General features: G+C 39.4%; 1 protein-coding gene across 1 annotated transcript in view; it reads left to right on the top strand.

Annotated features, from left to right (window-relative positions):
- Positions 1-20,063, top strand: part of STK4 (serine/threonine kinase 4) — a 72,473-nt gene that overhangs the window by 48,620 nt on the left and 3,790 nt on the right. The window lies entirely within an intron of this gene.

A 20,063-nucleotide genomic window follows, 5' to 3' on the forward strand; every position in this document is an offset into this window, starting at 1 on the left:
CTGAGAGGGAACATTTCTCATGATGTTTCATTCGGCCAACCAGGCCTTGCATTTCTTTCTTGCACTGTTTGCATTTTGCATGCATGCCTGTCTTATCCACAGGTAGAGGAACTTGATTAAAGTATCCCCAAACTGGGTCTCTCTTACGGCCTGTTGCCGTTATAGGTTTTCCCTTCTAGTGAGAGAATGGTCTGATAGATCTCAAATCAATGAAGGCTACACTCAGACCTCAAGAATTCTGGAATATGCTGCTCAAACAGTTTCACTTTTGTTTCTACTGCCTGTCCCTCCCTTCTCACATTTATCTCCAGACTTCTTCTTCTTCTTGTCCAGATCTATTCCGCCCCCAACGATCTTCTATTCATTGAATTTTTTGAAACTTTGCACTTTTAGAAAGAGGTAAGGGATTGACTGTGTACACAAATTTGCAGAGGGACAATAGGGTTGAGGTCTGTTGTTTCTCACCTCTATTTATTTATTTTATTTAAAAACATTTTTGCTCTTAACAAGGATGTTATCTCTGGAGACACAAATCCAGTTTGAGAACTGCAAAACTAAGCATCTCTGATGGTATCTTCTAGACTGAACACTGAGTCCCATTGGGTAGATAAAAAGATTAACCTAAATAATCTATACAGAAGTCCCTGGAACCCCATAAGATTGGGTCCCTAATCCATGAACTACTGGAACTCATTTACAAAACTTTTAAACATTACATGAATATATTGTCTCCTACTATAGAATTAGAATGTATAATCCCTATTCCATGATGAGAGGTTTTTTCCTCAAAAATAATTTTATCAAAAATCCATTTTAAATAAAAAATCCTATTTTAAAAATTTTTTTTTTTTTACATCATTGATTTTTATATCCACCCTGAGGTCTGTCTTGCTCACGTACAAAAGTGTGCTGATAACACATACGTAATACACATCAATCTTTGTGTGTTCTGTCAGTTTGTTTTGCCATACCCTCTGGCTCAGTCTAGACATAGTTGTGGTGGCTTTTCCAGTGCGGATGTTGAGTTGTTTCAAGTGAGAGGTTGACTGCGATAGTGGACCCCAGGTATGTGAACTCATTCACCACTTCAAGTTCATAGTTGTTGATCTTGATGGAGGGTGCTTCAACTCCTTGGCACATTAGGTTCGTCTTTTTTAGGCTTATGGAAAGCCTGAAGTCTTGGCAGGCTTTGGAAAAACTGTCCATGAGGTTTTGGAGATGGGCTCGTAGCGGGTTGCCACTGCTGGCGTCATCAGCGAAGAGGAGGTGGATGAGGGCCTCCCGAGTCTTGGTTTTAGATCTGAGTCTTGAAAGATTGAACAGCTTTCCATCAGATTTTTTTAGGATATTACTTATGGAGGAGTTAATGCAGCTGAATATTTCCAATTAGCTGTGGTGGAATAAAACAACTAATGGGCTCCTTAGAAGGCTTGCCCTGACATATTTCATACTGAACTCCATGGACAGCAGTTTTAAAAAATTCAGATTTATAATGCCATTAGAGTAGAAAGAAAGCTGTAGATCCACATAGAACCTATTGAGGTAAAAACCTGTTGGAAATACTTAAAGTCCCTGAAAACTAACAGTCTCTATTGAAACAAATAGTGTTTGCAAGTGACTAGTCTAGTTCCTTCGTGTTTTGTGTATAGCTGCAGCGCCATAATAAATAGTTAGACAGACGACTACTAGGAATCAAAAATAAAATTTATGAAAATCTGGCATGAGAAAATAGTCATTAACTAGACAAGGGACCGCATATGGTGATGTTGCTCTGAAAGGTCATCTGAATCTTTGGTTGAAATCTCAAAGATTTGGGTCCCATCTCCCACGTTCCTGCAAGCTCAAGCTGTTCCTTTTAAAATACCCTATAAACTGTTCATTTTCAGTGCTTTTTCACAGGATTTTCAAGCAACTCTCATCCCTTTTGCACTCAGATGAAATGATTTTAGTACCTTAAATTGACTGAATGTTGTAGTGGATAGAGGAATCAGACTGGCATTTCCAGCTGTACTCTAGAATTGCCTCTCTACTCCAAAATGGGCCCATGGGTACAATCCTTCCTCTATAACACTCCGGGCCTTGGGAGCAAAGATATAAATGGCAATGATTGTTTCTAATCTATTACTGGTACTTAAGAGTAAGCTTGGAAAAACCACAAGCAGATCCAACTCAGGGCCTTCTCTAATAGACATTAAGCTGCTTTGTTTAACTCAATTATCAGTCTTTATGGGGAAAAAAAAACGCTGTGGAAATTGCAGTGTACTGTAGCTTTAAAATGTATCAGGTCTTTGGACAAATGACCATAATTCATTGAAGTTATCCCTTGGGCCTTATGCCTTTTACTAAATAGAATTGATTCTAAGCCTATCAGAAGCTCAGCACAATTAGAGTGGGTCAGAGAATTGCAGAATCTGTCAGTCCATTGGGAGTGGACTGTAGCTGGTGAAGTGGTTCAATTCTTGTAGTTCTTGTTTGTGAACTTCTGTTCTCTCCTTTTTTCCTTTAACTGGCTAGGCATTGAGCTTTTGAACAAATTTTCCAATGTTGCCTGTCTTCCAGTAGCATTTTCACAGCAGGGTATAATAAAAATGGAAGCTGTGTGTAAATCTCTGCAGAATGCAAACAGTTTCATTACCACTTAATTATAACACTTCTTGGGTAGTGAAAGCTTGCTGAGTTCTTTTCTCAAGCAGTGTTGTGTGGAAGGCATGACATGAACTTTACTCCATGTTTAATTTTACTGCTAGCAGAAGCTACTGTAATTTACTGTGATGTGTAAAAAGACTTTGAGGATTCTATTTAAGGAAATCGGACAAATCATAATCACTTGGCAGGGGGAACACATCTGAAATTGCAAGAGAAATCTATCATTGTGTAAGGACCTTTTCTTAGTGCTGTTTCCAGAAAATAAATCTTCTGGATAAGCAAGAGAGGCTGAGCTCTCCTGTTGGTCCAGACAAGATGACCTTAGCTTGGGTTCTAATTCAGTTACTGAAAAAATAGTGAGAACTTACCTTTGTGGTTTTTAGGATTAGTCAGCTACTTTCTAGGTCCCTGAAGGAGCTTAGATTTAAAATGTTTGAAGTTCAGTGTTACAGAAAAAAACTATTGAGTTTGTCACTTTCTTTGTTTAGATGAAGTGGTCTGGCGTGTGTTTTCAGATATGACACAGGTTACTTGCGCTGATACTTGCTCAGACTGAAAAAGGAAATGGTCTTGGATCTCATATGATTAAAATGTACTGATCAAATCTGTGTTTAAAAAAAATCTTTTTGATAATTCATAGCAGAGAATGGAGTTTTGGAGCCAATTTCCCCTGTAATGTAACTCCTGTACATTACTGATAGTAGTAACAATATGGAGCAGCTGTATGAAAGCACTGATGGAGGAACCTCTCCTTTCTCAACTGTTTCAGGCATTATTATAATCAATACTGAAATGGAATTCAGCTAATACGAGCTAGTCAGTGATGGTCTAGTTATTGATGCGACGCTGCATGGTGCTTCCTCAGTTATACAGTTCCCTACAATCTGGAAGTGGGTGTCTGATTTGCATAATCAATATACAGTCACTTCACAATAACTGTGTAGTGAATGTACAGATCTTTACTACTGGCCACTATGATCTGTCTGTAATTGCTTCCTGTATTTGGAATTATCTGACTGTTTGCCAGCAACAAAGATGCCATTTTAGCTTCTCATTCCCCTCAGAGGAAATAGAACAACTTCCAAATGGTGAAAAGCAAAGAAAATAAATCTGTCAAAAAGGTGAAAGGAGAATTTGTGTCTATAAAGCTACAAATGCTTGTGACTTTTTTGATCCTCTCATTTTTCTCCCTACCATCCTCCCTGCCAGCTGGCAGGGTCTCTGTATTATTAAACTGAATGGCAGGGAGGGGCTGGAATATTCCCATAATGACTGAAAATAATCCAGGAGAGAAGGGCCTTGCTGACCTGTAAGGAGAGAATGGATGTGTATAAATAGGAGGGACAATAGAATTGTGGTGAGCGCTAAAGTTATTTGCTGTCCTTGATACAGAAAACATGAAGTCTGAACATAAACTGGCATATAATAGTAATCCTTTCAGATAACAAGGGGTCAGAAGGTCAGATATCTAAGTGGTGAAAATGTAGTGAATATCAAGGAAGATTGAGGTCACTTGGTTGTGGTGTATGAGTACCTTCACAAGGGGCAAATAGCTTGTACCTAAGGGCTCTTTGATTCTTGTTATGCCTTTCTTAGCTAGATTAATGGCTGAAAGTAAAACCAGAGAAATTCAAATTAGAAATATAAAGTTTTTTTTCTTTTTAAGCAGTGGAAGGTGATTGTTCTAACTGTTCAAATTACCAAGGGAGGTCATAGGATCTCCATCTTTTGGTGTCTTCAGATCAAAACTGGATGCCTTTCTGGAAGATGTGCTTTGAGGCATGTATTCACTGCAGTTAACCCAACAAGAAAATGGTTTTCAGTTCTAAGCACCTGGTTAGCCTAGCCTGGATGTGAGCAGCCACAGTGCAAAGTTGTGCTGGCTAGAAAACAAGAATTCAGTTTTGTGAAAAAATTTCAAGGTTTTAAGGGCTCCTCCCCCCCTTCCATTCCCTTGTGAAACAAAAAACGAGACCTTTCCAATTTTTTTGTAAAACAGGAAGACACAGAGACTGGAGAGTGGATATCATAGGTAAGCTGACTCTACAGTGTGTGTCTACAGTGCAAAGAAAAACCTGTGGCACTCAGTTTCAGAGCTCAGGTCAATTGACTCCAGCTCATGGGGCTGTGGGACTAAAAATAGCAATGTAGATGTTACCGCTTGGTCTGGAGCCTGGGCTCTGAGACTCGATACCATGAGTTTTCTTTGCAGTGTAGACGTGTTGCAGGTGGGGCTGCAACCCAGCTCATTTAAGCAACTGTTTCCACTGAGGTTGTGCGGGAAAGGATCAGGTGATAGCTTGAAGATCACGTGATCCTCTTAAAGCCAGCAAGTAGCTCAGTTGAGCTGGAGACATGCAGGGAGTTGGTAGACTTCTGCAGGAGACCATGGAGCAGGGGAAAGAGCCCAAATTACATAGGATTATCAGGCAAATGGCTTGCAAAATGTAATCTACAGGGAGCAGGCTAGGAAGAAGGGAGAAGGGATGTTTGTCTAGACTCCCAGGCAGATGGCCTGTGGATTGTCTACCTGTATGGAGTAGATAGACCCCTGCAGAAGACCCTGGGAGGTGAAAGGACATGATTGTGTTGAACGTGTGTTAAATAGCTTTAATTGGAAGAAATAGTACTGAATCCCGGAAGAAAAGGGACTGGAATCCCTGGAGAGTGTTCTTTGGTATCTGAACCAGTGGTGAAGCCCACTGGCTTACAGTGGAGAGGTAGAAAATTTTAGATTCCGCAATCCCCAGGATTTGGGCCCTGGAAGAAAGGGAGTGGGAAGAAGGATGCTTTGTTGTGTAACCCTGAGACAGTGAGCTGATTCAGCTGCAGTGGCAAAAAGCCCATATTCATGAACAGTAGAGTAGAACTGACATAAATGTACAAGTTCCAAGTGTCCTGGGTCTGTTGTAACATAACCAATCTGTCTTAAATACCATCACTTGATTCAGCTGGGAGTAGGATTCCAAGTATGCTGAACTATGTCTTTTCTTTCCTTCACAGCCAGTAAGGTTTGGTCTACACTCAGGTTTTTGGGTGAGGTGGGTTTTTTTGTTTTTGTTTTGGGGCGGGAGGCGGGGGTGTGTGGAGAGGGCGGACTCATCTAACTATTTCAGTTAAGGGTGTCATTTTTATACCAATATAATTAAACTGGTATGACTCCTAGTGTGGACACAGTTATGCTGGTGTGAAAGTGCTTATTTCCATGATGGGAAATCAGTTTCTAAACCACTATAGTTAAAGCAATTCAAAAACTCTGTGTAGAGATGTCTATGCCTACTGTTTAGTATCAGCCCTCTCTCCCTCTTGGAAATTCCAGCATAAGTGATGGTATGAATCATACAACATGCTACAGCCTACAGTGTGTGTAGCCAGAACACTACCTAAATAATTAAGTTACATTAAAAGCAGAAGCTTGTGCTGTTCAGATTTTTATTTTTCAAATCCTTTGAAAAATTAATATCTGTATTTTAATCTTACAAGAAATTCCACAGTGTTTGCATTCACCCATTCTCAGTAATGTGAAGGCAAACTTCACTGACATTTTAAGGCTTAAAAAAAAATCGAGATTAGTAGTATTAGCAGAGCACTGTGGTTTGTGCTTATTAACTGTAATATCTTTTCATGACTTAATTTAGCATGTTTAAAATAATATACATAAAATCAAGCCCTGTGGTATTTAAGGCAAGATGAGTAAGATTGACTGACTGCAGATGTTTGACCATGTTTATAATTAAATCTATTAGTGGTCCCAGTTTTGTGATTTCTAAAACAATTTCTTGCATTGGGCAACTTGTTCTAGAGTGATAAAATATTTGTCTGTTTCCATGGGTCTTGATGTAGATGAGAATGAGACCTTAATTTTTATGTTAGTGTTTAATATATGCAGGTAATGTTGAGCCAGCATTTCAAGGGAAAGTGCTAGAGAGGAAAAATACCTGTTTTTAACAAAGCCAAAATCTTGCCAGTTTCAAGATCTGAATTCTGTACCACTGCTCAGCATATGAAATGCCTCTTTGCATTTACCTTATTTTTGCCAGAAGAATTACAAACTTTTTGCTGGTTGATTGGGACCTCAGAAAACAAGCTGGTAGCATTGTTCAATAATTTGCTGTACTCAAGGACTCTTATTTTAAAAAGTGCATATATTTGGCATGATGCTTAACCATTGTTTCAGGTTGCAAAAGGCTTGTACCAAGAATGGCCTAAGCTCTTACATCTGTCACAGCTCTTATACTTGAAAATTTGAGACTTTACATACTATCTGTCTTAGTGTCTAACGTAACACACTGAAGTTTGGATTCTCGATACAGTTTGTTGGGTTGCAAATAAATTGTGTACGAATAACGTCAAATCAGCAATTGTGGCCCAGGAATAAAATTCATGGTTTACAAATGAAGAATGAAAAGTACAAAAATGTAGGTGGATAAGCATCAAAAACAGACTAGTAGGAGGCTGAATAATAAATTTCTAGATATTGACCTAGGTTTTATTAAAGGGAAAACATCCTGATAGTATTGATGATATAGTTCTTTGAGCCAAGGTCATTGAAACACAAGTGCATGTAGTCTCTTGCATAAAATGCCTTCCATCCCAAAGGATCTCTAAGCACTTAACACACTATTTATAGGAATCCCTTCACCCGCCACTGAAATGTAGCCACTTCTGGGGTTAAATGTGGCAACTCCATGCAGCTTGATCTGTATTGTTATGTACAAGAGGCTCAGATATTTTGTGAGACTTATTTTATGGTATTGCAAATTGTTGCAAAATATCCAGTTCATGAAGACCTGAAATTTGAAGCAAATAGTTTGGTAACAATTAAAATGTATGCCAAATTTTATTTTGAATGAGTTCATATACCTGCCCATCTACATTTAAGGTTCTTTATCTGTGTGCCGTGAAGACATAAAGTAAACCAGGATATGTTGTGACTTCTATATAACATACAGGCATGCTATTTATAACCTGCATCCTATGACCCCTCCTGCCTCTCCATCTACTGTCACATCTCTCTTCACATACAAGCTCCCTGAGAATGCTGTCTGCTCCTAATACTTCAACTTCCTCTCCTTTCTTGGGCTATTCTGCAATCAAACTTTTGCCCATCCGCTGAGTCTCGCTAATGTCACTTAAGGTGAATAGCACTTGGCCTTGTACAAGTATCTCTTCTCAGTTTTCACCCTGCTCAGTCTGTCCACTGTCTTCAAAACAATCAATCACTCTTTCCTCCTTAGGGTTTCAGAGTTTTGTGCCCAATTTGTTTCCCTTCAGTAATTAATGCAGCATCACCCTTTGCGGATGGTGACCCTTAACACCATCCTTATTTGCTTCTTCCTTTCTGCACCCTACATTTGGGTAACCTCTTTATAGTGTAACACTCCTTTGGCAAGATTTTTTCAAAAGTGACTAATGATTTTGGGTGCCTCAATTTTTGGGTATCCATTCCAATGATCAGTTCCTTAAAGGGGTTTGATTTGTAGCAGATGCACTCGCAGAACTTTTCTGAAAATCAGGAACCCTTTAATGTGGGTGTCAGCTCAGGCACCCAAAAATAGGAGCAGCCAAAATCACTAATGGGTCTCAAATATTAGCTTCCTACTCTAATTTATAGCATGCCATTTTTTGTGTAATTGTGTTAAATTTTAATGGAACAAATATAGGAAACAATACTTAATCTGAAAATCCATATCAGTCCTAAAACATGTTGTAATAACATTTTCAAGATAAAAGCGGAAAAGAGTCCTGTGGCACCTTATGGACTAACAGACCTATTGGAGCATAAGCTATCGTAGGCAAATACCCACTTCGCTGGATGCATGTGATTTTCAAGATACTGGATCTCTAGTAGCAGATCACATTTTGGCATTTAATGAGTTAGCATAGCTTGAGTAACTTTTTTCCCCCAAGTCATATCTAAATTTCTCCTGTCTAATACCCAAAAGCAAATACTCAGTTTAGTACCCTGCTGACATAAAAATCTAAGCTGTTTTGAATTTCCTTGGGGCATTTTAGATGGTTGATAGGCGTTCAAAGGTGGTTAAATTTTGGTGTGTGAAACTGAGCATAAATGGAAAATACATTTAATAAAAGTTTAAAAAATGTCGTTTTGTTAGCTTTACTTGTCTGGCTCAGATGTATTTCAACCATCAGGAGGTTCTTTCCCCATGAAGCTTCAGCTTTATTCCTCTTGTATTTTAATCTTGGAAACTTCCAAACCTCCTGATGAAATTATTTGGCAAAACCTATTTTCTATAGACAACAGAAATGGAGGTTTGACACTGAGGCCCAGGCACAGTAAAAGCCAGTCAGAATATGTGAGCAAAAGGTGGTAGGTGAGAACCAGGCATGTGAGAGAAAATCAGTTGAAAACCATTGAAAAGTGTGTATGGAAAGTTGGAAGAGTAACTGGGGGAAGGAAAGGGGACTCCCCTCTCTCTGTGCACTAGGTACAAGTACCTTTTCACTGAAGTCCTACTAAAAACCCTGTGTTTTTCCTGCTAACAACCTTTAGGTTTTGTTGGTATTTTCCTGAAAAAAATGAATCTTATTAGCAACTAAGTTCTAGCTGTGGCTACTGAGGTTGGCTTTGGAAATGCTATTGGGAACATCCTGTTCCCTTACATCTAGATACTAGCATGAGATTTTAATAATGCCCTGTTTCTGGCAAAAGGTTTTGCATGGCTGCCAGCCTTTTAGGATTTGTTACTTAAATCTTACCTGCCACCTTCCTCCTGCAGCAACTTTGGGATGTGTTTTGAGCACAGGTTCACAGCTAAAACTAGGTTTAAGCTGCTTGATGATCAGATGGAGAAACTGTAAATCTGCCCCTCTGATCCCTAAGAATAATGGTCAGGTTAACAAGAATGGAAGACTGCTGGGTGTTTAATAAAACTGCAAAATCCTTGCAATTTCTAACCAATCTTTCTGTGGCTTCATAGTGTCTTGACTTTAGGAATTTAATTTATCTTTTTGAAGAGCACTTTGTTTATTTATGGCTTCCTGTTCTTTCATAAAGCTTTCTGTTCTATCATTTGTGTACATTCATCTTTGTGTTTGGCTGACATGCACTGTATGTAGGATGCACTTCAGAGGTGAATAACACCTTATTTTGAAAACTCAACAGTTTAGTCAATAGAGACAAAGCACAGAGCTACATAATCAAATGAGAACTCTCTAACCAATTGTGAAAGGAATTAAACTGTGTCCTTTCTGCTAGAAATAAAGCATTCCTGTATTAATCACTTGTAGCCAGGATGAAAGACAGTTGGTTATGATGTAACTGGTTCAAACTATATCATGTTCCATTCATTTGTGAAAGGCTGTCTGGAAAGTTTATTTTCTAAAATGAATTTTACAGCTTAGTTAAGAATTTGACACTGTAGTTTAGAGGTTAATATAGTTAATAAAATGTGCAATTGTTTTGCTACTAAGACTAAGCATTTTTTATTTTGTGCTATAAAACTGCTTATTCAGCCATTGTCAGTTACTGAAAGTGTGTGTGGGGAGCGTGGAATGATTGTTTTTTTTTTAACCTCAGTAGTTTGCTTTTGTAGCAAAAATCAGTACTTGGTTGTGAATTTGAACTATGGTGCTGAAAGAACCACGTGCCCTTATTGGCAATGGAGTACTGGCTGTGCTCTTGTGGAGCAAATGCAACACCGGCCTGTGTAAGGATTTGTGGGACTTGAACCTGGGTCTGTGGGGCTCCAGGTGAGCAGCGCTTCCACCAGGCAACCTTGGCAGAGGCACTGTCAACACACTATACATCCTGGGAAACCAGTCACTGCAAGAAGTGCTGCCCATGGTAGAGGTGACTGGCAGCTCCTCCCATGACCTCTGATTGGCCCAGACCTACTATTTAAGCCTGGAAAGAGCGCCAGGAAGTCATCTATGTAAAAAGGTAGATCCCTGACCTGTTGCTGGGAGAAACCCCCACCTTGTTTCTGGTTCCTACCACCTCATCTGGCCCCGCAGTTCCTAGCTATTGACTCTGGTTCAATTTGCCTAAGCTCTAACCACTGGATCTGACTGCACATACCTGAGTTCCTGACAGCCTGCTGGCTTTAGAGAGTCTATTTTTAAAAAAAATAAAATCTTAAACGGCATGAGCCGTGGCAAAGATGCTAAGAAAGGGCTTTGTGCTAACTGAGGGGTGAGGTTCAATGTCAGCAGATAACGAGAATTGCAAGAAGAATTGGGATTGAGAGGTTTTAGCTGCCCTCAGAGACCATTTTGTGGCTCGTGTGCAGTTTGGTCTGAATCTGATTTCATACACTGGAGCCAGAGAACTGGCTTGTAGAAATACTAGCCTGTAGGGGAAATGTATGAAAGCTGCTGGTAAATTGCAGTTGCATCTTTTCTATTCCTAACTTTTATTTATTTATATATAATTAGTCACAAGCTATGGAGCCTTTTTACATCTGTCACTAGTTCAGATCTGGTCCAGATCAGTAGTGACTTCACATTGCTAACGGGCTGTTGGCAAAGAGCATGTAAAATAAAATTGGTTTCAGACTAGCTCCTAGTGGGCAATGTCAGCACAACTCAGTTGACACCATCAGTGGCATTTTTGTCACAAATGAGACATGACTCTTTCCCTTTGCTCCTAGAAATGGTCCCTGAAGACCAGGATTAAGGTCACTTTTATCACTGCTGTACGTGTTCTCTGGATAATAAAAGGACTTCACTATGCTATTTAATAGAACCCCTGCTTGCTTGCTTGCTTGCTTCTCTCTTTGGATTTTGAATAATTTATATTGGAATACTTGCACTCTGGTGTCTCCTGTTTTTACTTGTTTAGAGCAGTGGGGAAGGGTGGTAATTTTCCACTCTTAGTTTGTGTTTTTAAGCTAAATCTTTTGTGCAATTTAAATCTGGCATAGTCTGGCTAGAAATACGGTAGCTGTTATAAGAGTGTCTCTGGAGCTGGCAGAATTGTAGAGGTATAAATTACAGAGCACTGTGCCCTTGGATATATAACCGGTGGCTATGTCTAACATGTCTGCTTAGATCCATTATTTATTCATTATTTTTTTCTGCTTAGGATCTTTTACATTCAATAAAATTAAACATCGCAGTAACACCTCACTTGACTAATTAAATGTGTTAATCTTTTTCCTATTTTTTAAGGATTGAAATGAAAAAACAAACTCAGAGAAGCAGATTGATGGTTTAAACATTACATGGCATCAGGTAGAAAGTTATCTATAAGTCTTCCTAATCTGACTGCAAAGGGATGTCATGGATGCCTTGAGTCTTTTCTCAGCAAGTGGTGGCGTGGGTATAATTATCTATCTCTAAGGTGCCCATCACCTTATCTAATATAGAAATGCAGGGATATTGAAAAGCAATTTAGTCCCCTTTTTTCTGCAGTTTGGATTATGTATGGGAGTTTGTCAGAATAGAAGCGTGATTCCCGTACTCTTTACAAACGATGTACAAAATTTGAAGGACAAATGTATAAATTTACAGTTGGTTGGGTTGGTGAGACTTCCTCATGAGCAGCTGCATCACTGATCAGATAGTTTGTCTCCTGTTGTGTATCAGTGTGATGTAAGGAGGTCATTTGAAATATCTGCAGGAAAAATAAAGCTGTTAATTTTGAGTAATTCTCAACAAGATCAGAGAACTGGTAGGTAAGCTCCCACGGGAAGAGAATATAAGGGAAAAAAGGAGTTCAGGAGAGCTGGTTGTTTTTCAGAGACACAATATTAAAGGCAAAACAGCAAACTATCCTGAAGTGAAGGAAAGATAGGAAGAATAGTAAGAGGCCAATATGGCTCGATCTGGAGCTCTTTAATGACCTAAAAATCAAAAAGAACTCCTACAAAAAAAGGAAACATGGACAAATTGCTAAAGATGAGTATAAAAGACTAGAACAAGCATGTAAAGACAAAATAGGAAAGGCTACAGCACAAGTGAGGTGCACCTAGCAAGGGATGTAAAAGGCAAGGTAGTTTCCTAAATACGTTAGGAGTAAGAGAGACAAAGTGTAGGTCGTCTACGTAACAGAGAAGATGATGACATCAAGAAAACCGAGGTGTTTAAAATCTGTTTCACTTCAGCCTTCAGTAAAATGATAATGGAGACCAGATACCCTCCCCCTTGTTAATATTAATTATATTGAGTAACACAAGCCAGAATAGAGAGAGAACAGGTTAAAGAATATTTAGATAAATTAGCTACATTCAAGTCAGCAGGGCCTGATGAAATTAATCCGAGGGTACTTAAGGAACTAGTTGAAGGAATCTCAGAACCATTAGTAATTGTCTTTGAGAACTTATGGAGGACAGATAAGCTCTCAGAGAACTGGAGAAAGGCAAATATACTAGCTATCTTTAAAAAGGGGTTGGGGAAACAGACCTGGGGAATTTTATAGACCAGTCAGCCTAACTTCAATACTGGAACAAATTATTAAACAGTTTGTAGGCACTTAGAGGATAATAGGGATATAAGGAATAGCCAGCATGGATTTGTCAAGAAGAAATCAAGCCAGACCAGCCTAATTTCCTCCTTTGAGAGGGTCACTAGCTTAGGGGTGAGGAGAAGCTGTAGATGTGATATGTCTTGATTTTTAGTAATGCTTTTGACACAGTCCCACATGACATTCTCATTGGAAAACCAGGGAAATGTTGTCTATATGAAATTACTATCAAGTGTGTACACAAGTTGTTGGAAGACCGTACTCAGATTAGTTATCAATGGGTTGCTGTTAAACTTGGAGGATGCATCTAGTGGGGCCCTAGTCAATATTTGTACTAATGACTTGGATAATGGAGTAGAGAGCATGTTTATAAAATGGGTAAATGACCCCAAGCTGGGAGGGGGTTGCACGCACATTGGAGGACAGAATTAAAATTCAAAATGACCTTGATTGATTGGAGAATTGATCTGAAATCAACAAGATGTAATTCACTAAAGACAAGTGTAAAGTACTATACATAAGAAGGGAAAAATCAAATGCACCACTCAAAATGGGGAGTAATTAGATAGGTAGTAGTACTACAGAAATATATCTGGAGTTATAGTGGCTCACAAATTGAATATGAGCCAACAATGTGATGCGGTTGCGAGAGAGCCTAATATTCTGCTGTGTATTAATAAGAGTGTCCTATGTAAGACATGGGAGGTAATTGTCCTGCTCTGCTCAGAACTGGTGAGGCCTCAGCTGGAGCACTGTGTCCAGTTCTGGGCACCACACTTTTAGGAAAGATTGTGGACAAACTGGAGAGAGTACAGAGGAGAGCACCAAAAATGATAAAAGGTTTAGAAAACCTGGCCTATGAATAAAGGTTTAAAAAAAAAAAAAAACCTAAAAAACCTAGGACATGTTTAATCTTGAGAAAAGAAGACTGAGGGGGGACCTGATAAGCCTTCAAATATTTTAAGGGTTGTTATAAAAAAAGACATGTTTCAGAGTAGCAGCCGTATTAGTCTGTATCCGCAAAAAGAACAGGAGGACTTGTGGCACCTTAGAGACTAACAAATTTATTTGAGCATAAGCTTTTGTGGGCTACAGCCCACTTCATCGGATGCATAGGATAAAAAAAGACAGTGATCAGTTGGTCTCCATGTCCAGTGAAGGTAGGACAAGAAGCAATCAGCTTAGTCTGCAGCAAGGAGATTTAAGTTAGAAATTAGAAAGTTTTTCTAACTATAAGGATAGTGAAGTACTAGAATAGGCTTCCAAAGGAAGCTGTAGAATCCCTGTTGTTGGGGGTTTTTAAGAGCAGGTTAGACAAACACCTGTCACGGATGGTCAATATATATGTGGTCCTGCCTCAGCACAGGGGACTGGACGAGACGACCTCTACCCCCAAATATCTGTGCATCATGAGACAATTTTTCCTTTTCTTTCCTATCATTTTGCCTCTGGCATTTTTTCCTAAAGAAAAATAAATTCCAGTCAGCATAAATTCATGGGATACTGAAGTTTGTGACACTGCTCCACGACAGATGTGTAAGGTAAAAATGTAATAGATTATAGAAAATAATGGTCTGTATGGTTTGTATTGGGGCCCCAATTACCCAAACAGAATGGGGGCCATGACATTTTTTAGGCAAAAGAGGAGTTTATTTTGGTAGTGATACACAGTGTGGGTAGGGAACAACCTTAATAAAATGACCTTTCAGATTAGTGGATTCAGATTGTAGTGGATTTGAAATCCATTACAATTACAATTGTGATTACTGACATATGAAAAGGGTTTACACTAACTGCATAAAGAAAAGGAGGACTTGTGGCACCTTAGAGACTAACAAATTTATTTGAGCATAAGTTTTCGTGAGCTACAGCTCACTTCATCGGATGCATTCGATGAAGTGAGCTGTAGCTCACGGAAGCTTATGCTCAAATAAATTTGTTAGTCTCTAAGGTGCCACAAGTCCTCCTTTTCTTTTTGCGAATACAGACTAATACGGCTGCTACTCCGAAAACTAACTGCATAGGGTTTCAGCAAAGATATGTGGCTTATATTAATAACCCCATATAATTTTATTATAAATTAAAGTGAAGGACTCATAGCCCTAGCTTTGGATAGGTGCGATTTTGTTTCCTTCCCACCACTCCACCAATGCGTCTCTCAACGTTGACCCACAACACCTTTGCTGTTCCAATTTTTCACCTCTTTTCAGGTTCTTGTACCCTACGCATCAGCATGGTATCTTCCACAGATGCATTAAGCAATATGTGCTGTATATGGTACCTTCTCCATGTCTCTCCTCTCACCAAGGGGAGAAATAGTCTATGGATTTTATTTTGTTATGAAGTGCTGTGTGCTTTTATTTGTGAAAGCCAAGTCAAAAGCACACCCTGCACTTGGATGGAGGCTGGTGAGGTGTGGTCTTGGTTTCTGAAAGTGAGAGTTCTGGTCCCAGATTGGCTCCAGCCAAACAAGTATTAGGCTTGCAGTAGATAGTTGCTTTGTGCATAGTTGACAATTGTGGTCCTCATCCCAGATTGAGGTTACTTAAGTGTCCCTGGCCTGTGTCAGTAAGAGCCTTGAAGATGAGGTCTGAGACTTCACATGTACTGTGATGTTGGGAACATAAAAAGTGCCATTCTTAATCAACTCCTGTGGTCCACCTGTTTCAGCATCCTGTCTCAGGCAGTGGCCAGCATCAGCTGCTTCAAAGAAGGTGCAAGAAACCCTGCAATAGGCAGGCAGAGAATAGGCAGACAGAGAATACTCTCCCCAGGGAAACCTCCTAATCTCTAGTAGTTAGAATTTGGCATAAACCCTGAAGCATGAGGTGTCATGTCATTTCTAAAACTTTAGTTTTGTCGTATTAATGCTGGCTGTTCTGTGGGGAATGATAGCCATTTCAAGGTTTAAGATGATGTAGCCATTTAATCTACATACTCGCCATTGAATTAATGTTTTCTTCTTGTCTAACTTTACTTGACTACGTTATATTCCCCAGATTCCTAAGGGGGAGAATATTGAATAATTATCTTCTCTAAAACAGATCGTTAAATCAGTACGAAAAGATAACAGGGGCCATACATCAGCTTTAGACTGCTGTCTAATAAAGTTGTATTAACGTGTTTAAAGTATATATATCTGATGGCGAACACCTTGTCTTTCTAGTGAACAATTTTTATACTAGATAGGCAAAATCACTGTGTCTTGCTAAAAAGCTTTCTTGTGCTAGGATTGTTATAATGTATGTATTAATAATGATCTTAAAGTAGTTGCTGGTGGGAAATAATGTCTTATCTTGCATAAAAACACTAATGAAATTCCAAAAACTGAGTCATGCTGGATCTACTAACAGATAACCTTGTGACTTCCAAGAATTATCACTCTACAGTCTAAGAAAAGTCTAGGAAAGGAGTAACTAATTTGCTGAGCACTTAATTAACTAGCTGGATTTCTCTTAACATTTTAGTACATTGAGGACTCTGAAATTACAGCAATTGTCATTAGAAGTATAAGGCAAATTATTATTTAATAGGAAATAATTGTGTTAACTGTGTGGTATTGGTTGGTAAATGACTAAACAACCACTATAGCTGCATAATGAAAAATTAAACATTTAGAGGAGTGCCATTTGCATTTAACAGAAGTAAAGAGAAATAATTAAAATGTTAGGTTTCAGAGTAACAGCCGTGTTAGTCTGTATTCGCAAAAAGAAAAGGAGTACTTGTGGCACCTTAGAGACTAACCAACTTATTTGAGCATGAGCTTTCGTGAGCTACAGCTCACTTCATCGGATGCATACTGTGGAAACTGCAGAAGACATTATCACTAAGCCTAAGTTTCTCATTGGAAAACAGCAGAATTGGAATTAATTTGCAAACTGGACACCATTAATTTAGGCTTGAATAAAGCCTGGGAGTGGATGGGTCATTACACAAAGTAAAAACTATTTCCCCATGCTAATTTTTTTCTCCCCTACTGTTACTCGCACCTTCTTGTCAACTGTTTGAAATGGGCCATTCTGATTATCACTACAAAAGGTTTTTTTTTCCTCCTGCTGATAATAGCCCACCTTAATTGGTCTCGTTGCAGTTGGTATGGCAACACACACATACACACACAACATGAAAAAATGGATCTTCCTACTGTATTTTGCACTGCATGCATCTGATGAAGTGGGTTTTAGCCCACGAAAGCTTATGCCCAAATAAATTTGTTAGTCTCGAAGGTGCCACAGTACTTTTTTTTTTTACATTCAGTTACCATAATCAGTTTTCAATTCTTTAGTACCTCAAATACATTTATCATGTTTCCAGTACTCCAAGGATTAAAAGAATGTACTAGTCTTCAGATAAACACTTTTAAGAGTGTGATCCCCGATAGTTGAATGCTTTGATGTGAAAGGGACAAACTTACAATATCAAAAGTAATTGCTTAAAGTTATTTCTTACGTCACTTTTTGGCTAGTTTGTTTGGTCTTACAAAGGGGAACATGCACGTAACATTACTTACTTAAAAACCAAAATATGGTTACTTGAGGTCTCACTCAACAATGTAGACTCAAGACAACTTTCAGTTATTTATACAGAATTATTCTGTACTTTACATTCTGAAACAAACTCTCAACACTTCTCCCCTCCTCCAAGATTACACAGGGCTAAGAGCTGTTCATAAGGCAGGTCCAAGTCTTGTCTGAATTCTGAAGCTTGCTTGTGGGTCCAGTTAACTCTGCTTCATCCTGTAACCCTGGAGGAAGAGAGAGGCTGGCTGTGGAGTTTCAGCAAACTTTGCAGTCCATGCGTTGGCATGAAGTTTATATACCCTGTTTCCAGGTTCTTGGAGGAGGACAGTTCTCTTACTTTCTATTGGGCACTGGTCACCTGGGCACTCAAGTTGCAGGTCTAAGTTTCTCTCTTGCTTCTGCCAGTATCCAGTAGATGGCGGCAGTGTACAACAAATTTCTTCAATGCTTCTCTTGGACGGAGGGTTTTTGTTTGATTTGCTTCATGGATTGTATTTCAATATTAGCCCAAACCAATGGGAAGTTCCCCATTTTATGAAATTTCTTCTAATATTTCAAAGTTTAAACCCTGGTTAGGTGCTTATCTTTTCCCTTCTTATGCTATACAATTCCTATCATTTTACAAAGAAAAACATCCCTTTGGTCCTCTAAATCCAGTGGACACATGGTCCATACATACTTTTTCATTTCACATCTTTCAGGGTTTATCAAATACATGAGATGCTACACTAGAGGAACAAGACACATTATTCAGATATAGCGAGATGTATATCCGATAACACTTTCCATTCCACTAGTAAAATCATCACTGAGAAAGTTTACAGATGACAAAAATTGTAGGAGTAATAAATAGGGATGCCACCCAGCTGGATTTTACCCGGACAGTCTGGTTTTTGGTTTCTGTGTCCAGGTGCCATGTAGGGTTGCCAGGTGCCTGGTTTTTTAGTGTAAAGTCTGGTCAAAAAGGGGACCTGGCAGTCTCCGGTCAGATATACTGACTGGACACCAAAAGCCTGGTTACCGCGGAGTAGGGGAAGGTGCTGGGTCATTAACTCTCACCAGCCCCTGCTCAGCTGAGGTTGCCTCCTACCTGAACACAAGCTCTTTGTCAGGCTGCAGCAGCTCCTGTCCCAGCCCCAGAGCAGTGGGAGCCCAGCTGGGAGAGGTGGAGATGATCTAGGCACAGTAGGGAGAGGAGCGAATGACTGAAGTGGGGAAGAGGCAGAGAAGGAAGCAGGGCCTTGGGGGTCCAGTTACCAGCCTTTACAAAGATGGCAACCCTAGTGGTAAATAAGGAAGCAAACAGGTCATTGATACAGACTATCTAGATCTCTTGTAAGGGGCCAAGCAAACAATGTGTCTTAACACAGCTATATGTGTACATCTAGGAATAAATAATGTAGACCATACTGCTTCTCAGGATGGAGTCCTCCATCCTGTGACTTTGAAAAAGATGTATATGGGGATAATCAGTTGAACATGAGCTCCCAATGTGACTCTGTTTTCAAAAGGGCCTATGCAGTCCTTGGATGCATAAACGGGAACCTTGAGTAGGAGAAGAGAGGGTATTTTACTTCTGTAACTGGCACAAGTGCTGGAATACGGTGTCCAGTTCTGGTGCCCACAGTTCAAGAAGGATGTTTGATAAATTGGAGAGGGTTCAGAGAAGAGCCACAAGAATTATGATAAAACCACACCCTATAGCCATAGACTCAAGGAGCTCAGTCTATTTAGCTTAACAAAGAGAAAGTTAAGGGATGATTTGATTAGTCTAAGTACCTACATCGGGAACAAACATTTAATAATGGGCTCTAGAATCTAGCAGACAAAGGTATAACACAATCCAATGACTGGAAGCGGAAGCTAGATTAATTCAGACTGGAACTAGGGCATACCTTTTTAACAATGAGAGTAATTAACCACTGGAACAATTTACCAAGGGTTGTGGTGGCTTCTCCATTATTGGCAATTTTTAAATCAAGACTGGATGTTTTTCTAAAAGCTCTGCTCTAGGAATTATCGTGGGGAAGTTCTATGGCCTGTGTTATACAGAAGACCAGACAAGATTATCACATTGGTCCCTCCTGGCCTTGGAATCTGACTTGATTCATAAGAAAGATGAATGTACTATTTCTACTTCGCGATTTGGGATGAAAGATATATTTTGGACATCGTAGGGTATCAGTATGTTTGACCTCTGGGACTTCTGGCTTTTTGGGTCTCACAGCAAGCTATTCCTAGCTGGTTATAATTTACATTTTCTACACTCCTCTCTGGTTCTTAATTCCTTGTAGCTAGACAGTGAGTGGGAGTTCTTGCCACATACACATCATGAGAGGTTCCTTTCTAAGGGTTTTATAATAGCTTGAAGCCTAGGCACCGACTCTTTGCTTTCCTGGGAATTGGCCCACCTGTTGTGATGTGTATTTGATTCCCACTCTCTTGCTTCAAGAAGCAGCTTAATTTTGGAA

This window comes from Natator depressus, chromosome 13 (assembly GCF_965152275.1).
Source record: "Natator depressus isolate rNatDep1 chromosome 13, rNatDep2.hap1, whole genome shotgun sequence".
In the NCBI taxonomy this organism is placed as follows: domain Eukaryota; kingdom Metazoa; phylum Chordata; order Testudines; family Cheloniidae; genus Natator; species Natator depressus.